Source organism: Triticum dicoccoides, chromosome 6A (assembly GCF_002162155.2).
Source record: "Triticum dicoccoides isolate Atlit2015 ecotype Zavitan chromosome 6A, WEW_v2.0, whole genome shotgun sequence".
Classification (NCBI taxonomy): Eukaryota; Viridiplantae; Streptophyta; class Magnoliopsida; order Poales; family Poaceae; genus Triticum; species Triticum dicoccoides.
In genome coordinates, this window is record NC_041390.1 from 376,287,946 (window position 1) to 376,296,427 (window position 8,482).

The following is an 8,482-nucleotide window of genomic DNA, read 5'->3' on the forward strand; positions in this document are numbered from 1 at the left end:
GCAACCAATTTCTCTGACTACCGGAACCCAGACAAAGCTATTTACCGTTCCACTAACACACTAACGGTCCAGCTTGTCCTACAATCAGTGCGTCTCCGATACCAAGCGTTGTGGCATGCCGGCTCAGAGCAACCGGTTTACCTTGCATTGCCAGCCCAGAGATCAAGTCTTCTACCAACACACAACAACATGGTACAGAAGCAACTGCTTTATTGATGCTAGCGGATTACACTAGTCTGATATTACATCAAGATAAGAGGCCAAGGGGCACACACGGTGCGACTAAATAGTATGTACATTATTTATTGAACATGAAGGGCCTCGATCACACAAACTACATGGCAGCGGAAGAATGACGAAGTGGAACTCCATAGCACAGGGACACCAACGTGGACATGGCCTAGAAGCTGGAAGCTCTCCAATTGCGAAACAACTTGCCTGAAAGCTGGCATGACATGCCAGGTCAATACATTGAATGTACTTGCAAGCTCACAACAAACATAAGCATAATGACAAACAATATCATGACAATTAATCAGGTTAATACAATGCAAGTAATGCTACTAATGTAGTGAAACCAACATGTGCACCGAGTTCCACTGACTCGCTTACCAGACGGGTTACCTCGTAACCAAATGGTGATCGTACCCGGATCACAAATAAAAACAACCACTCATGATCAACTCATGATCTCCGAAATCATCACGAAGTCAGTGCCATCAACAGATATTTAGTGTGCAAGATTAATTATAAAAGTTGATCCATGGTGTGACTTAGTCCCGAGTTGTGCCCATAACCGAGGACGCGACTATCGATAGATTTAATACACTCTGCAGAGGTAGCGCACTTTACCCACACCACGGAATCCAAGGCCTCGCACTCCCATTCAGGTGGTCCAATGGCATTTCGACGAAACCCTCCCCTTCTCACGACACTCTCCCGGCCACTCTGACAAACTCCCTCTCGGTGCTATGTCCTGGGTGGCCCCGTGTCTACCAAAGACACCAATGGCCACCCTCGTGTCAAAATGGTTCCAAATGGGGACAACGTACCATAAAAATAAACGGGCACACAAGGCTATGTCTGCTTACCGGGCCAGGGTATGCACGCCCATAACCTTCTCTCATTAAAGGCACCAGCGAGAGGCACAACAAAGGAACGAATCAAGACCTCCCACAAGGTAAATGTGGTCGCACTGAGAAAAACCTGATTCAGTGGCACCATGACTTGGTCAACGTCATATTCAAGTTGGACTTATTAATAGGTTTAACATGAAAATTAATCTACCAAGTCATATGATGCCATGATCATGCAACTAATCGACATGCAAAGCATGCAACTTCCATGTATGGATCAAACTTATCAACATAACTTGCTTGCACTACTCATGCTTAAACTTTACTGGTTCTACGTCCTTCTTTTTATCAAGCAATATTTTTATTAACTCACAATTTATATGAAAATAGGACTTAACAAAAATAACTATCAATATTTATCAAAGCAATATAACTAAGGCAAAATTTTATTTTACTAGATTAAACTAGTCCATGCATTCAACCAGTTACTTAAACAATCATTTCAAGCATGACAAAGTAACTAGCAAACAACCATATTTCTTTAAGAAATTTTTAAATGCATATAAGAGCTCATATTTTAGTAGAAAAATCAAAGATATTGAAATGACACCATCCAACGTTATCTTCAAGGCAAGTTCCTCCTTCTGAAAATATTTAAAAACCACAAAACAAAATATCAAAAACCATTCTGAAAATCACCAGAAATTCTAGTTAGCAACGAAAATTCCACATTTTGGTGTGCTGGTAGAGCTTTCTGAAACAAACACAATGCAAAAAGAATATACTCATTTGTACTAATGGGCTAGGAGTTATCACTGGTCAAAGTTGTGGTAAAAAATTTGAATTAACTAGAATAAATTAGAAAATTTGGGGGTGACGTCGATGGCGTAAAGCCGGGATACGCCTCCACTCGTACCGCTTCGGGTGCGATTAGAGAGGTTGACACCGAGCCCCACCGGTCAGGAGAGAGAGGGGGAGAGAGAGAAATAGTGTGCGGCAGCACTCCGCCGGAGCTTACACCAGCGACGAGGGGGTCTTGGGAAAAACCAGAGGGATAGAAGCGGAGAGGGGGTCGTGGCGCACCTACCTGTACCCGTGGCTTGCCGGGGGATGGCCGGAGTTGCTCGCAATCATGCTCGCAAGCGGCGGTGGCGAACGGGGCTTGCCTGAGAGGAAGAAGGTGACAGCGAGAGGCAACTCCAGGGGCTCAGCTGCGTCCAGGCAACACCAGAGGATCCCTAACGACACGCCTAAGAGGTTGATTGAGCTCGAGGGGATCTAGAGCAGGGTGGTTGGGCTGCGGGGATCGCCGGTGATCTCTGGTCGAGGTCGACGGCCAAAGCCATGCCCGACCGGGCTACACCGGTGGCCCCCAAGAGCCCGGCAAGCCCAGCGACCAACAAATTCTCCAGTAGAAGGAAGGAGAAACTCTTCGTAAGTATTTACAAAGATTCAGTAAAGTTCATAGGAATATTCCAAATATCCATCTGGCAGCTGTTATAGCAGCCTTACAGACCAATGTGCACAACCGTTGCATTCGTTATAAGATGAATGTGCGGTTGCCCAAGACTGTGAAGGAGCTATACACACTAGTGGATAAGTGTGCTCGGATGGAGGAAGGAAGGAAGTTTCCCAGAGAGGAGGATTGCATCAATGTTGATTCATAAGATGAAGATGAATCAACAAGTTAGAGAAAGGCCAAGAAGCATAGCAAGAAGCAAAGAGATAAGGCAGTGATGATTGTAGAAGGTTCGGGCATACCTAGTACCGGAAAGAAGGCCAAGGCTGAAGCCCCCGGCAAGGAAGTTGCCACTTTCACAGCCTGCCGGGAAGCCGCTGCCACTGAGAAAGCTGGGAAAGGCAAGGGCCCGTACTACAAGATCCACTAGACCAAGGGCCATGACCTTCAGGAGTGTTACCAGGTTGAGCAGCTTGTCAAGAAACAATGAGCAGAATATGATACGTGTGACAAGGAAAAAGGTCAAAATGCCGCTGGCGGAAAGGGCCGAGGTGGTGAAGCAAATCACCCTTCCAAACCCTTTCGGTACCAAGGAAAACCCGCCAGGGGTCAAGAGAAGGAGGTTTGTGATGATGTGAGTGACGAAGGGAATGAAGAGGAGACCAGTGAGCAGGAATTTCAGAAGGCCACTGACGCCCTATGCATTGATGGGGGTGCATCTTTGCACGCCTCCCACCACCAGCTCAAGCGATGGGCACGAGAGATCAATGCTGTGGAATCAGCGCCATAGGCCTAGAAGCCTCTCAAATAGTACCACACGCAAATCATCTTTGATGAGGAGGATCACCCTCGCTGCAGCACCACGGTAGGATGCTTTCCATTGTGGGTCTCCCTGACAATTCGCAACCTCAAGGTCACAAAGATGCTAGTGGATGGCGGCGCCGGGTTGAATCTGATTTCCCCAGCAGTCATCAATAAGCTTCAGATAGGAGAAGAAGAGCTAGAGGTTATCAACACATTTCAAGGAGTTAACCCCGGCAGGAGCCATCCTAAAGGGAAGATTACGTTGGCAGTGACGTTTGGGGGAGAACTGAACTACTGGACAGAGAAAGTTGTGTTTCATGTGGTTGATCTCCCCTATCGTACAATGGGATTCTTGGGCGCTCGGCCCTGGCTATGTTCATGGCAGCATCCCACTATGGTTATAACACTTTGAAGATGCCTGGGCCACTAGGAGTCATCACTATCCCATCAGATGAGAAGGATGCAATTATCTGCGTGGACAGGATGTACCGGGATGCAGTCGCAGCAGAGGCTGCGGTAGCAACAGCTCCCGCCAAGGAAAGCAAAGGAAAGAAAAGGGATTGTAGCACCTCCGGCAAGGAGTCGGGAAACGTGCCTCCTCCGAGTGCACGGCTCCCATTGACGACGTGCCAGAGTATTCCAACAACAAGAGATGCAAGGTTGCTGCACCCCAAGTGAAGAAGGTCCCGGTAGGGCTGGCTGGCGTTGGTGATACTTTCACCATCAGCGCCACCCTTGATGACAAATAGGAAAGAGCGCTCATTGCCTTCTTGTGGGCGAATATCAATGTGTTTCCCTGACAACTATGTGATATCCCCGGTGTTCGTAGGGAGGTAATCGAGCACCACCTTGCTGTCTGCCCACATGTCGGACCTATCAAGCAGAAAGTCCGGAAGCAGGCCTTGGAAAGGCAATAGTTCATTGCTGAGGAAATCAAGAAACTAGAGGCAGCTGGTTTGGTCAGAGGAGTACCGCATCCTACATGGTTTGCAAATCCAGTGGTAGTTCCAAAGGCAAATGGGAAATGGAGGCTTTGCATTGATTTCATAGATCTCAACAAGGCTTGCCCAAAGGACCCATTTCCCTCGCCATGTATCGACCAGATTGTAGATTCCACTTCAGGGTGTGATTTGCCCTCCTTTCTGGACACGTACTCTAGATATCACCAGATATTCATGTGCAAAGAAGATGAAGAGAAGACATTGTTCATCACCCCATGTGGTACGTGATGCTTTGTCTATATGCCATTTGGACTAAAGAGTACCGGGTCCACTTTTGCAAGAGCAGTTCAGATTGGTTTTGAGCCACAGTTACACAGAAACACAGAAGCCTATATGGATGATATCATGGTCAAAACCAAGAAGTAGGACCACTCTCATCCAGTATTTGGAGGAGACATTTTCTAATCTACGCAAGATCAATTTGAAGCTTAATCCGGAGTAGTGTGTGTTTGGAGTCCCCTCCGGCAAGCTGCTTGGTTTCTTCGTGTCCCATCGGGGGATTGAAGCTAACCCCAACAAGATCAAAGCCATCGAGCAGATCCAAGCACCAAGGACAGTTAAGGATGTGAGGCGCTTGACGGGATGTGTTGTTGCGCTAAGAAGATTCATTTCCAAGTCTGCCAAGCATGCCCTATTGTTCTTTAAAATTTTAAAGAAGGCAGGGCCTACGAAGTGGATCCCAGAAGCAGATGCAGCTCTGCAGGAGTTGAAGGCCTACCAATCGACTGTGCCTACCTTGGTTGCACCCAAACCCCAAGAGCCGTTGTTGCTATACTAGGCAGCAACCAACCAAGTGGTCGGTGCGACCTTGGTAGCAAAACGAGGAATGGATGAGGCAGAAAGTGGACAGATAACGACAGAGTCAGAAAAGGATCAGAACAGCAATGAGCATGGTAACGAGAGCAAACCCAAGGACGCGGCAAGGAAGAAAGTGGTGTAACACCTAGTGTACTTTGTCAGCTCCTTGTTACAAGGGGTTAGATCAAGGTACTCTGGCGTGCTAAAGTTGATCTTTGGTCTCATTATGGCCTCAAGGAAACTGTGCCACTACTTCCAAGCCCATGAGATAACGGTTGTCACTCCTTTTCTGTTGAAAATGATTCTCCAAAACCCCGAGGCTACTAGCAGAATAGTGGAGTGGGCTTTGGAGTTATCCAGCTTTGGTTTGGAGTTTGAGAGCACATCAACTATTCAGAGCAGGGTGTTGGCAGAGTTTATTGCAGAATGGACCCCAAACCCCTGATGAGGAAGTGACGGAGACAGCTATCCCCAGCAAGGAATCGCCCCTAAGAATGGATTATGTATTTTGATGGTGCTTTTTCACTACATGGTGCAGGGGCTGGCGTGCTTCTTGTTGCCCCCTCCGGGGAGCACATGAAGTGTGTCACCCAAATGCACTTTATCCAGGAAGAAGCCACCAACAATACAACTATGTATGAAGGGCTCCTTGTCGGCCTCAGAATTGCAGCAGAGTTGGGTATCAAGAAGCTGATCATACAAGCAGATTCACAACTTGTGGTGAGACAAGTCAACAAGGATTACCAAAGCCCATTGATGGAAGCATTCATTGAGGAAGTAAGGAGATTGGAGGAGCCCTTTGACGGGATGCAAACAGAGCACGTGCCCTTGTGGAAAACAGCATAGCTGATCACCTGTCAAAGTGTGCTGCGCAGAAGTTTCCTGTGGAACCAGGAACTTTTGTTCTCCGTCTCTCTCAGCCCTCTGTATCACCAGCCATAGTGGCCCGGAAAAGGGGAAAGTTGGACTACGGTAAGCCTCTCCCGGTCGAGCCATCCACTCCCGACAGAGACCCTGCCGGAAACAACTTCTCATAGCTCGCTGGACCACCCCCTCCAGCCGGGCCTATGGACCCCGTGAACGAGGATGGTGCTCCCGCAACAGAGGAGGTGCCGCTAGTCCTCGTTGCCGAGCCCTAGGCTCCCACTTGGGCAAGGCACATCGTCCGCTTCCTCCAAACCAGAAAACTTCTAGGTGACCAAGATGAAGCTGACAAAGTAGCCCGGAGGGCCAGTATGTATCAATTTGTCGATGACACTATACAGAAGGAGGCCCAATGGTGTGAAATTGAAGTGTGTCTGCTAGGAGGATGGAAAGGAACTGATGGCTGAGATTCACAGAGGAATATGCGGCTCACACATTGGATCAAGGGCATTAGTTGAGAAAGAATTTCGGCAAGGATTCTATTGGCCCACAGCCCTCCAAGATGCGGTCGAGCTCGTCACGACATGTGAAGCCAGCTAGTTCCATTCCTAGAGAACACACCTGCCTGCCCAAGCCCTTCAGGCAATTCCTTTATCATGGCCATTTTCGGTCTGGGGGCTCGATATCCTCGGCCCCTTCCACTGAGCAATCGGGGGCTTTGAATTCTTGTTCTTCGCTATCGACAAGTTTACAAAGTGGCCGGAAGTGACTGCCATGAGGAAGGTGACTGCTCAGTCAGCTATCAAGTTCTTGAAAGAATTGGTGTGTCATTTTGGAGTTCTAACAAGGATCATCCCGACAACGGCACCCAATTCACGAGCCACACCTTCATGCAATATGTTCGTACCCTCAGATGAAAGATCTCATTCGCCTCTATGGCACACCCCCGGAGCAATGGACAAGCTGAGAGGGCGAACGCTGAAGTTCTATGTGGACTCAAGAAAAGAACTTTTGATACGCTGCAGAAGCACGGCAGGCAGTGGATCGAGGAGCTGCCAGTAGTTCTCTGGTCCCTCGGAACAACACCTAATCGAGCTACTGGGCAGACTCCCTTCTCCCTGGTCCATGGGGCAGAAGCAGCTATCCTCGCGGAACTCATTTATGGGTCCCCTCGAGTGCTTGGCTACTATGAAGTAGCGCAACATCAGCACCGGCGTGAAGACGCTGTGCTACTCGAGGAGAACCGTCTCCGGGCTGCTACGCGTGCTGCATGCTACCAGCAAGCCCTGTGCCACTATCGCTGCAAGGTTCATGCCTGGTATTTTGAAGAAGGTGACCTTGTCCTTAGGCGTGTTTACTCCGCCAATGTCGGATTTCGGGTTCCAGCAAAATCCTTGAGGTTCGAACACTAGGGAGCGGACGAAGATTTCTCCCCTTCCTAGCTCGCACTGAACATGATCTCACGGCCTAGCTCGACGAACCCAAAGAACAGGAGAGACAAGATTTATACTGGTTCGTGCCACCATTGTGGTGTAATACCCTACTCCAGTCTGGTGTGGTGGATTGCCTCTTGGGCTAAGGATGAATAGATACAAGGGAAGAACAACCTCCTGAGAAGAGGTGTTCTTATGCTCGGTGAACTTGTACGGTTGGGGATGATCTGGATGAGCTGATCAATCGTCCCCTTCTTTGGTGGTGGCTTGTCCTATTTATAGAGGCCCTAGTCTTATTCCCAAATATTGACCAGGAAGGGATCCTAGAATGGCCAAATCCGAGGGGAGACAAATAGTACAAGTTATCCTGACAAAAGTAGTCTATGTCTGCCGAAGGCTCTGGTGGTGACGCCGTCCTGGGCTCCACAGTGACCTCCGTCATGCTGTCCTGCTGGTCTTGGTCTTGTTGCACCAATATGGAAACCTTTGCATGTTGCCTCGGAACTCCTCGCCTGCGCTTGCCTCTTTAGCACCAAAGAGGAAACAAGGACACTGCGCGCTGGCGCCCGCCTGCCTCCGGTCGTCATGGCTTGCATGACAGGAACCTCGCGAGGTGTCCCTTGCCTTGATCTCTTCGCCCCTCGTGAGCCACCCTGGTGACGCTTGCCCCTGAGGAGGTCTTGCATCGTCTGCCTCGCGAGGCTTGGCCCCTCGCGAGGGTCTTGAGTGTTTGCTGGCAAAGATGGGCCATACAAGGCCACTGGTGGAGCCACGCTGTGGGCCGCAGGAAGGCAAGTCTCAGGAACCCTGTTCCCAGAACGCCGACAGTAGCCCCCGGGCCCAAGGCGCGCTCGGACTTGGCTTCGAGGCGAAGGCGAAGGACAAGTGCGAAACACCGCGGGCCCCAACAACATGCCGCCATGCCTGGCGCGTGGCGATTGATTTGGCGTGGGCGTCTCCGCTTCCCCACTCCGCCTCGGCAACTGCCCGACTTAATGGGTCCTTGTTGCATGCAGAAAAATATCATTATTACCTTAGATCGTGGAG